The 12,233-nt window shown below is 34.3% G+C and overlaps 1 pseudogene; it reads right to left on the minus strand.

Moving 5' to 3' along the window:
- Positions 1–336: 336 nt before the first annotated feature.
- Positions 337–12,233, minus strand: part of LOC130808444 (flavanone 3-dioxygenase 3-like) — a 20,763-nt pseudogene continuing 8,866 nt past the window's right edge.

Raw genomic sequence — 12,233 nt, forward strand, 5'->3', positions numbered from 1 at the left:
TGAGATATTTAGTTTAACATGATCTACTCCTCTATCCTACTCAATCAGTAATTTTTAAATTCAATGTAAAATAAATTTAAATTAAATAATGCAAAATAAATAAGATAAGGAGTATAATACATATTCCATCTGTTTGTTTAGTAGAAATGTTTGTACTTCTTATTTTATAACAAGTATACAGGTTTATGGTCAAACATTGCAACTAAAATGGATACATTTATCTATACACTTTGTAGAAGACGAAAACATTAAGAAGCCTAAAGTTCCATCAAACAGTAAGACACCCCATTACACTAGTGGAAAAAATCTCTTTCAAAAGAGCCATTGAAGTATTTTTCAAGAGAAAGGCACAAAGTTGATGACTAATGAGGATTCCGACATCGGAAAAAACTGAGAAAAAGTTCTACTATCGTCGACTAAAATCTCAAAGATATAGAGTAATGATGCAAACTCTGAGATAGAAGACTGGAAGGATAGGGAAGCTAATTTTTTATATTCTGAGGGTGTTAAGGATAGTCTTCATCTACCAACTGATTGAAGCTACTTCCCTTGTACACCTTTGGATAATCTTCATCCACCAACTCATGAACCAGCTTCATTTTCTCGTTCAAACCTAAGCTATGTAAGCTAGCATTGGATATCCTAGTTTTCTCAGGATTAAGGATAGCCCTATACACTACACTTTTGTACAAATCATTGCTATAACCTCAAAATGATCACCTACATGGACTTGTAAGGTTCCAACAACATGAGAAACGAGTTTCCACGAGCCACCATGTAACACTCCACAATTATCTGAGGTTAGTAAAATAATTTAAATTATTTTTGAATATTTTTATATTGGTTAGCAAATATTTGGATTAGTTATTATAATATACTTTTAATAACAATCATGTCCATTTTTATTAGTCACTTAATATTATTAAAAAAAGATAAGTAAAATAATAATAATAATAATAATAATAATAATAATGATAATTTCTCGTTTTCAAACTGAGCAACACAGAGATATTTGTTAAATTTTGGGTTAAATTTATTAGGCTTTTTCATTAAAAATAAAATACACAAGTAAAATATGAGCTAGGGTTTTAATTTTTAATCCTTCACATCTTCTCTCACACTCACAACAACTCCCTCTCCCTAAAAAAAATTTTTGAACTCTATCTCCCTCTTAATCTCTTCTTCTTTAACCTCCCTCTCTCACAAAAAGAACCATCCACCACACAAGCCACCACATCAGCCGCCAACTGCACCAGTCACTGTCGCCACCGCAGCCTGGTAGCCGCCGCCAGTATCCACCACCTCCACAGCCGCCTACTGACGTGCTTCTTCTCTCTCTTTCCCCCATTTTTATTATCTAACTTCTTCCTTCCTTTGCAATTTAGGGTTTTAATTTCATTAAATCTACGAATTATGATGTTAAAATATGTAATAACTATTGAATCTTGATAAAAATTTGTATGGATAAGTATTAGAAATGTGAATTCAACATGAATAAGTTAGGGTTTGGATTGGGATTGAGAATAAGAATTAAAGAGTGTATTCAAGATGTGCTTCAGTACTGTTAAATTACATAGACAGCGATGATGTTAATGAAGTTTAAATTTGGTCTTTATTGTTTTAAGTGTTGTTGGATGAATTTTTAGTAGTTGTTGGGCACTCTTGATAACAAGTTTGTTATGGGTTAGGATAGTAATGGTAAATTAAACATGGATTAATTAAAATTTGTTATGGGTAAGAGTAGAAATGGTGAGTTAAACAACGAAAATTTATATTAAGAATGAAAATAATAGTAGTATATACTACTTGTGGTGTCTTAGTGGTATTTTATGGTTAGGAAAGCTTTGTCAGCCATTATTCGTCCTTTTATTTTATCCTGATAGTTTTATGTTGAAATGTTGTCTTACTTTTTTAAATGAGTTGTTAAATTGATGTTGGATGGTAAAGACTAAATGCACTTCATTTGACTAAGTAATGGTTTAGAAGTATTATAAATAGCAAGCTTGGGACCTTCTGGTGTAGAATTTGATTACAGTTGTTATGGGCAATATTTAGTTGACTAGTTGTCGTTATTGATATTACGAGTATTATTATGATCCTTAGAATAATGAGTCTTAGTTCTTTTTATATCCCTGCAATATGTATAATAATACTTAAGTAATGTGAATCGTATCAATATTTCAATTTAGATTGCCACATTTTAAATTATTCACAACATAACTCTCCTTATAATATCCTTTATTATTAAATTTATTTGGGTAGTTTGTTGGTCTAAATAGGCCTTTTAAGTTATGAACTAAAGTAGCACGTTATTTTATAAGCGAAGCTTAAGTATACATTGATGAGTGCTTGGATGTATTAATTTGCAAAAATTTGTGGATTATTTAAACCATACTTTTCATATTATTAAGTAGCTCTTAATGGGACTAGTAGACTTATAAGACCCACTTTAAATTTGGTAGGTGTTCATTCCATAAGAGGCTATAAAACCCTGTATTGGTGATTGTTTTGACTTTTACAGAGTGTCAGTAACTTCATGTACGTACACGCAGTAATTAACTATTATGTGCATTGTTTCAAGTATTACGGATATTTTATGATTTTATGCATTGTATTGGAATTATGGAGTACTGGAAAGTAAACTATACCATTGAATACTTTTGAGAGTGGTATAGGTGAATAAAATGAAGGTATTAGTAGACTAAGAGAACAATTCCCGTAGTAATAGAGAATGAATTATGTTTATGTGGGATCGAAATGTTTCCCTTATTGTTAATTCTTGATTATGATTATTTTGCATGACTCAACTAGATAATTTCCAGTTGATTTAGTAGTCCCTTAGGTGAGATCCAACGGGATAACTGTATGAGGGGTATGAACATACTTTTGTCATTGGGCAATGGATGGCCGATACCGCCCCTTGACCAAGGTGTTACCATGTGGGCTTTGTAAACCCCAATATGGTGGCCTCTTCACCAGATCGGTTCCCCAATGTGTTTTATTTTCTCGGAGGTAGGATCCGAGAGGGTCAGTTGGAGAAGGTATGAGCTCATACTTTGCCATGGGCGTCGGATTGCCGATAACGTCGTTGACCTTGTCACTATGCGATGAAGTAGAGAAAAGATCCACTACTCTTGAATGTTCTTCAAGGGATTAGAAGTTCTGAAAGCAAATCGTGGAGTAAATATGAAGTGTTAGGTACAGGACTAAGACCCTTATTGTCGTACAATGTTATTGTTCTATTCACTTGTTCTGTGGTTCTAACTACCATAAATTCGTTGATTACTAACGTGTATTGTTTGTTTTCATTGTTTGATGGCTTGTCTTTGATGGCCCTGCTATGACACGTTGGTATATAATCTTACGTTGAGCAGCGGGGTTATCATAGATAGTCATTATATCTGATGGAGCTTCTTTACATTGCATATGAGGGGAATTGAGTGAGAATTTTGAACTGTACAATAATCTTAATGTGTACATGTAGCTTCGTTTTAATTAAGTTATTTATGTTTTGATTTTGAGGTACATGGTCTCCTTTGTATAAGTTATTTCCGCTGCGTCATTTTTGTGGTTTGTATGATTTAAATATTTCATCATTCTCTTTCTTTCTTCGAACTCAAACGTTTACATTGGAACCACGATCCATGCTTAGTATGTCGACCGAAGATTAGGCGATGATCATTCCACCTTGATATTTTGTTATATGGCCGATGATGTCTCTTCTTTATTATGTTTTATTGATCGTTTTTTTGTTTAGTGCGTCCAACTTTATGGCAGATGCTGCTAAAATTTTCGCACAATCTTGTATGGGAATTTTTCTAATTCCTTTAATTAAATCATCCAACTTTACCATTTTCTTCCTTTTCTTTATTCACTAATCTATATTTTATCTTTAATGTAACACCCGAATTTCCTCCATTCCCTTCTTCCGTTTCCTTGCGGTTTTAGTTTCGCATAGAGGGTTAAAAATTCAAGGGTGTTACACACCATCTTGCATGTCCCTGATTTTGAGCCCTAGTGATGTATAATCTAAAATGAATAGATTAACAAAAGATTTCAGGAGGTTTGTTTGAGTCTGTTTTCAAGGATTTGATAACGTATTCAAGGAATTTTTTTCGGATTGGTTTTTCAACGGTTGAGACACGTTTCAAAGGACTGTTTCTCTGGTTTTATATTTTAGAAAATAAATGAACAAACTAGGAACACTCACCAGATTGTTAGGATTCAAAGATATGCAAGCATGGAACACTCACTTAATTTTGCTAGGGTGTACTCTTAATTTGAGGAACACTTACTCGAATTAATCATATAAATTAGTATGTTTGAAAGTCTCTACAAACTCACTAATTTCTTCAATAATGAGAAAAAACTCGCAATTGGAAAACAAGAAAAAGGAAAATTTGCTCTAAATAATCCCAACTATCACCCATCAGCCAGAAATAATCCCAACTATTAATTATTTTTAAATAATCCCAACTTTACCATGAGTTTGCTCGTGGCATACCCTATCACTTAGTAATCTACAATAACAGGTAAACTAAGAAAAAAAAAAAGGAATATAAAAATAAGTTATATCCCTAATTTCCCTTTTATTCACCACTTACCCAACCTTTACTCCACTACTAATCAACTACCCACCACCATCACAGCAACCGTCAATCTTTGCCACCGCCACCACCAATCAGCACCATCATTAGCACCACATTCATCCCAAACCGCCACCAACACAACACCACACTCGAATTCATCTCATCTAATTGGCACCAGCTGTTCTCAAGTGACTTAAATATTTCTGTGTTTGTTTCTCAACTCCTCATGATACTTCCTACATCATTTCTAACCTTTTAAGGCTCGTTATATACAACCGGAACTTTTTTACATATTGGCTTTTGCTACTTATTGATCTTAAATAGGCATTATGAGACAGACAAGACAATGATTTAGTTAACATAACTACCAGGTATATTGCAACAAGTAGATATAAGGAAATTATGAAAAGAACTAACTTTATGGGGTTTATAATAGAAACTACCTTGGTTTTTTTCATAGAATTGGTTTGGCATCAAACGCAGAGCTAGTAGAGGGAGGAGTATAGAGTTTTAAAGAAGGATAAAAAGAGGGGGAACGACACATCAAACTGAGAGTCTAAGACTATTTTGTATTCTTTTGTTGGCTTTTTAGCTTTGTTGGTAAAGATTCAAACCTCTCACTCACACACTTGTTCTTATCTTTAATTGTTTGTATTTTTCATCAAAACACCATTAGTAATATCCACAGTATTTTTCATCAAAATATTATCATTCTTATGCGTAGCTGCTCAATATTACTGATTAAACAAAGGAGGATAGCCCTCACTAATGTTGGGATGTATGAGGACGAGAAGATGATTTGGACAAATTAGAGTTAGACAATCACTGACTATACAAATATCAATTTCAAACATTCAAATCACTCGAATAATTGGAGCCCATTGGATGAGATGAATTCAGGTGTCCGTTTGTGTTGGTGGCGGTTTAGGATGAATATGGCGCTGATGGTGGTGGCGGTGGTGAAGGTTGGCGATTGCTGTGATGGTCGTGGTGGGTAGGCAATTAGCAGTGGAAGAGGGGTTAGATAAGTGGTGAATAAGAGGAAGGTTAAGGATATAAATTATTTTTATTTTCCTTTTTTTGCTTAATTTACCTGCTATTGTAGGTTACTAAGTGATAGGGTATGCCACAAGTAGGGATGGCCACGGAGCGGGTTACCCGGAACCGAACCGGTCCCGAACCGCTTGGAACCGGATCCGAAACCGGAACCGTTTGCGACAGGTCCTGAACCGGCCCGAACCGCGGAACCGTGAAACCGCCGGAAAAAACTGCATTAACCGGACCTAAGAACCGCGGTTGGAATCGAAACCGGTTAACCGGTCCGGGTGAACCGGTCCAACGGTTCCATGGAAACGGAACCGGAACCGGGACCGGTTTGGGTGAACCGGCCCAGCAGTTCCACGGAACCGGAACCGTGAAACTAGCCGTTATATAGCCGTTGCCATTTTTCCTATAAATACCCATCACTTTCAATCATTTTCATTCACAACTCATCTCTTCTCCTACTCTCTCTACTTACTCTCTCTACTTAATTACTTAATTACGAAATTATTCTCTTAATTACATAATTAGTTTTTTAATTATTTCTTAATTTAGTTAATTACATAATTAGTCTATTAATTAATTAATTAATTAATTTTTAAATCTATTATTATTTCAATATTATCATGTCTTCTTTTTTGAAAAAAGCCTCTAAAAAAGTTACTAAAGTGGCAAAATCATTGGGAGGTTCTAGCTCCAAAAGAAATGCCACTTCAACTCCGTCGGTATCAACAACACCTTCGATTAGTAATTATAATTATGAACCAAATTATCCAGAAGGGTACGACGAAGAATTACACAATTATGCAGAAGAAGTGGAAAGAAAAATACAAATTGATGAAGAAGAAGAACAAGAAGAGGACGAACGACCCCTATTGGGATACATAATTCTCGACAGTCATCAACAAGATCAAATGAAGAACAACTACAACAACAACAAAGACAAGCTCGTGGTAAACGAGTCAATTTCCAAACTATCGGTTAGTTTTATAATTTTATTCTTCAAATTGATTAAATTTAAAATTATTATTTATTTATATATTGTGGTATATATCTGAGTATGTCTTTATATTTAAATTTAGATGAAGATGAACCAGACACCTTTTCCGGCAATGCCACCTCCTAGTGGTAGAGCTGTTTCACATGTGTGGTCGTATTTTACAAAAGAACCAACCGACAATTCAGATGTTTTCTTATGCACTTGTCAAATTTGTGAAAATCAAGGAGTAAAACCCTTAATTTCATACAATTTCGCCAGAGGTAAATACTTTTTCAGTTTTTTATACATACATTACATATTCATATTTTATAAAAATTTATTTATTGTGTTTTGTGAATACGTGTTAGGTGGTGGTACGGGATCTTTTAACAAATATTTGGTAAAGAAGCATGGAATCACAAAAGAAACTCATGCAGCAAGCGGCAGCGGGACCACAAGTGGAAGCCGACAGTGGTACATTTCCAGCACAGATATGCCTTTTAAATATAATGGTAATGATATGATTGATGAATTTTCTATGTATGTAATTTGTGATGAATTGCCTTTTAACCACGGTGAAAGTAGGGCACACGAGCGTTTCACTAGAAAAACTTTGCAACCACAATATAGAGCAATCCCTAGGAGCACTCTTGAAAGACGCACAATTAAATTATATGAATCAATGCGCTATGAATTAGTTGAAATGTTTAAATCTTTTAATGGTAGGGTTAGCATAACAACTGATATTTGGTTTGCTCCCCCACATTTAGAATCTTATATGTGTGTAACAGCACATTGGACAGATCAAAATTGGATTATTCAAAAAAGAATAATTGCTTTTGAGACAATGCTAGAAAGACATACGGGTGAAAACGTAAAATATAGATTAGTAGAGATATGTAGAGAATGGAACTTATTAGATAAGATATTTTGTTGTTCTACCGATAATGCAACCGCTAACATTAAATGTATGGAACTTTTGTATAACGAGCCTGCTTTTAGTTTTATCCTTGGGGGTAACTTATTACACATACGTTGTTGTGCTCATATAGTTAACTTATCTTGCCAAGCAGGTATAAAAAAATTAAGCGATTTATTAGATCCAATTAGAGACATAGTGAAGTGGCTTAGAATTGGAAAGATAAGGAGACGATATAAGCAATTATGTGACCAATATCAACTAAAAAAAGTGTATTGGTCATTAGATACTCCTACACGTTGGGGCTCAACCAACGATTTATTAAGAAAAGCGATTGCTTATCGTTCAGTTTTAACACAACTGTATAGTGAGTGTACAGATAGCTATATAACTGATGACACATGGGAACTAGCTATAAGTGTACATAAAATATTAGAAGCGTATGACCACACAACTAAGATTTTTTCATATGTTTATGAACCAAACGTCCACTTAGTAATAAGTGAGTGTATTACTATTTTTTATCATCTTCTTAAACATACGCATGATGATACTAACCCATATTTAAAGCCGATTCTTGCAGATATGATGGATAAATGGAAGGCATATTTTACCGATTTTTCTTATATTTATGGAATTGCAACCATTTTAGACCCATGTTTTAAAACAGAAGTCCTTACTAAAGTAATTGGATTTTATTATCAATCATTAGATTACCCGCCTAGTGATGTACATAATTATGTTGGAACTTGTAAAAAACTTTTAGCAGAACTTTATGATTATTATGCTAGTATATATAACCCGAAACGCGATATGTCTAGGCGTGCAAGCGTTTCGGCACGTCCCTCTTATTATAATTCCGTAATAGCTAATATAATGAGCCAAAATGATAGTTTTGTAGGATCATCTTCTTCTTCATCCTCCACTTCATATTGAGAATTAGATAGTTATCTTAAACACCACTTTGAAATTAACCAAGGTAGCTATGATATTTTAGAGTGGTGGAAAGAAAAATCTGTAAAATTTTCCCATATTATCGAGAATTGCAAAGGATATCCTTGCAATTCCTGCTTCTACAATTGCGTCGGAGTCTGCTTTTAGTGCAGGTAGAAGAGTTTTAGACGAAAAAAGATCTCATCTTGCTCCACATAGTATTCAAATATGTGTTTGCAAGAAAGATTGGGATCAAGCGGAGATTCGAACACAAGGACTAAGGAATGATGATGATCAAGACGATGATGATGATCCATGGATGATGATGGATACATCTGCATCATCGTCAGGAGGAGAGTCAGCGGAAGCATCTAACCAACTAGATGATGATGACGAAGACGAATAGGATCAATCGGACAACGATAAATCAACATTCAACAACTATAAATAAAAGGTATGACAAAGAACTACGTGGGCTTTGATTCCTTCGGGATACGTAAGCAGCTTAGTATTCCTTTGGGTACTAGGTTCAAGTCCATTTTCTCCCTCTTTTTTTATTAATCATCTTTATCGACATTATCATTGATTCGTTTCTTATTAATTTATTTTTTTCATTCTTTTTAGTAAATATTTTAATAACGATGACAACTTGACAAGTAATGAATTTGGCTAATAATCAAGTAATCACCAAAGGTACGTCTGCAATATTATAGTATTTTTATATTATATAAATATTTAAAGAAAAAATAAAAATGGAACCGATGGTCCGACCCGCCCGTCCCGTGAATTGGAACCGCCGGAACCGCCTCATGAACCACCAAGGAACCGTTTGGAACCGCCCGAAACCGAAACCGGTCGCGACAGGTTCCAAATGGAACCAGAACCGGATGGAACCAGAACGGAACCGGCCCAACCCGGACCGTGGCCATGCCTAGCCACATGCAAATTCATGAATAAGTTTACAAGAATTTGAATGTCTTAATTAACATGCAAAATTAAAGGTTTTTTTAATCAAATTTTAAGTCTCAAGTCTTTCTTTATTCATCTCATTGCATACCCTTATATAGTGTATGCAAGTACATGAAAGCAAACCATAAGTCTCAAAAAACATACTAAAAGCCACGAAAAGTCCCTTGACATACTTTAGGACAATTTGGTTACACATTATTTAAAATCCTAATAATAAGTTACAACAAATGCTAGTTAAAACTCATTATTTTACTAACTTATTTGCTAAAATAATATCAGAATTTAAAAACCTTGAAATGCCATCCATGGAAATCTTGTAATTCATCTTACGTTGATGCTTGAGATCCGAAACTTTAATTCTTCATAAACCTTTTTCTTGAATGCTTCTAATTCTTGGATATCCCTCTTGAATTCAACCATTAAACTTTCAACAATGGGATTATGACTTGCAATAGCCACAGGTACGAAATAACACCCCAGTTCGGCAATAATATCCCCTCCAATAACTATATGGTCAACATTATGAACCCAACAGCCATATGGATGAAAATAATGACAATATTCTTAATATCAAAAACTTTCCTTTCTAAAGGCTATAATTAATGTAGTAAATGGCAAGAATAAATTCAGCAATTACCACCCCTTGAATGGCTTAATTAAGGACGATATAATAAAGCAATATTCTGAATATTCCCTCAAACTTTCCATATTTATGCATGACTTAAATTAGTCATATTCTCCATGCTAGAGTGTATTTAAGTATATTTATTTCACTGATTTTAGGAAGATACGAACAAAATTCTCAAGTTAAAATAACATGACACATTATGTACCTCAAAGACGAATTCTGCTGCACCTTGAAAATCCTAACAAAGCCTTGACATACAAGTCAAAGTCAGACTCGTATTTAGACCTTTTCTTGTATTAATTCATCATAAGACATTAATTTTAACCCCTAAGAACTTGGTTGCACATTTTGACCATGAGGACCTCCAAAATGAAAAAGTGATCATGATGGATTATCCATCACCTGGGGAGTTTTGCAGGAGGATGGTTAAGCAACTGTAATCCGAATGAGGTGGCAGCTCGAGTGTAAGACCTGGTTGAGGGCATGGTGGGTAGAAGTTTACTGCAATTGCATTCTATCTTCCATTTTCTTACCAAGAAACTTAGGACCCAATCCAAGACACCCTGTAATAGCTCCTGTAAGTTCCAGTGCTAATTTTTGCACTTTTATATGCTCCTATGTGTTCCCTGTTCACCATACACAAAATGAAGAGCTAATCAACAAACTGATCATAATCAAAGAAATGATATATGATCGAGGTGCATGTTAACTGAATTTTCCTTTTTATTTTCAAGGAAATGATGGTATGATACCCTTGTTCAATTTGGTGTGGAACAATAGTAGTTCTCCTAGATTATTGTTTGAATCACTATTGATCACAAAATGCTTATAGAGTTCTAATACACAATCATGCAATACATAGAGTCAATGCGACATATATGTCATTTAAGTGACACCCCACTAGACAGAGTTTGACTGACTATTGAGGGTTGGATGTATAGTGTATGTAACCTTACTTTTGTTGTAACAATGAAGTTGTTCCAATTGATCCTCGTAGAAAACTGCCACTCCATTTGACTAATAAGTGTACATGATTTAATAGACATTTTACTATATTATGTTATAATCTAAAACCAAAGAATTATACACCTTTGGCCCCAGTGAGGATGAAGACAAATACATCAATCTTTTTGTTATCATGCATATTCATTAATTTCAGTGCAATAACATAGCATTTAACAATTTGTTGGATATACTCTGCACTCCTCCATCCTCCCTCGTCTTCCTTTTCTGTTTCATTTTCCAGGGCATCTTTCATGCTCATAAATACAGGAAAATATGACGTCATTGATACACCAAAGATCATAGTAGAAAGGAAAGAAACATAATATGCAATTTATACAAGGCTTAAGCCAAGTTCATTTACTTCAATCTATTTCGTCCCATGCAGAATAAAGTAGCACATGCGACACGGTTTTCAGATCATCCTGTTAAGTAGCTTTGAAGATACGCCAACAAGGAATAAATATCTCTAGTCTTTCCAAAACATTCGAAATAAATGTGTCATCTATGGATTAAGCAGAGTCTATCATAAACATGATTAACGGGACTTAAATCTCAATTAAAAACAATAATATAAGGTAAACTAGACTAGATTGAACCCTTAAAACTAGCTAGCTTATTTATTTATAAGATCAGAGAGATAAATATTATCAAATTCTGCAGTTTAAAAATGAAATTCGGATAATATACCTGTAACTGGTTGGGTTATTTGGCCAAGATTCAACCCAGTCTTTCAAGGAATTTGCATAATGTTTAAGAAACACCCTCCAAAATTGAATCTTATCAACACCATCCTTTAGGCTTGTACAATACCTCACTGGTTCATGAACATCATTCGATATAAACTTCAACTTCTCATTCGAAGGCAAGCAGAAAAAAGCATCAGCTGTGTCAAGTGCTTTGTCGAGGAGTGGTTGTGCTATGCCATGATTAATGACCTGTAGCACACACCCAACATGAGATTCACTGTTTCATGATGTGTACCGCCATCTAAAATTACTGAATACTTATATTTTTTTGCACTATCCCCGCTAAATGTAAATGCGTGATACTATGAGCAGACTAAAAGAATATGTTCATTGTTGAATGTACGGTCCAGAATACAGGAAAGTGACTAAGACAGAGGAATATGACATGCACAGGAGTATATAATCACTCTAGAAATTTAAAAGT

This window comes from Amaranthus tricolor, chromosome 3 (assembly GCF_026212465.1).
Source record: "Amaranthus tricolor cultivar Red isolate AtriRed21 chromosome 3, ASM2621246v1, whole genome shotgun sequence".
NCBI lineage: Eukaryota > Viridiplantae > Streptophyta > Magnoliopsida > Caryophyllales > Amaranthaceae > Amaranthus > Amaranthus tricolor.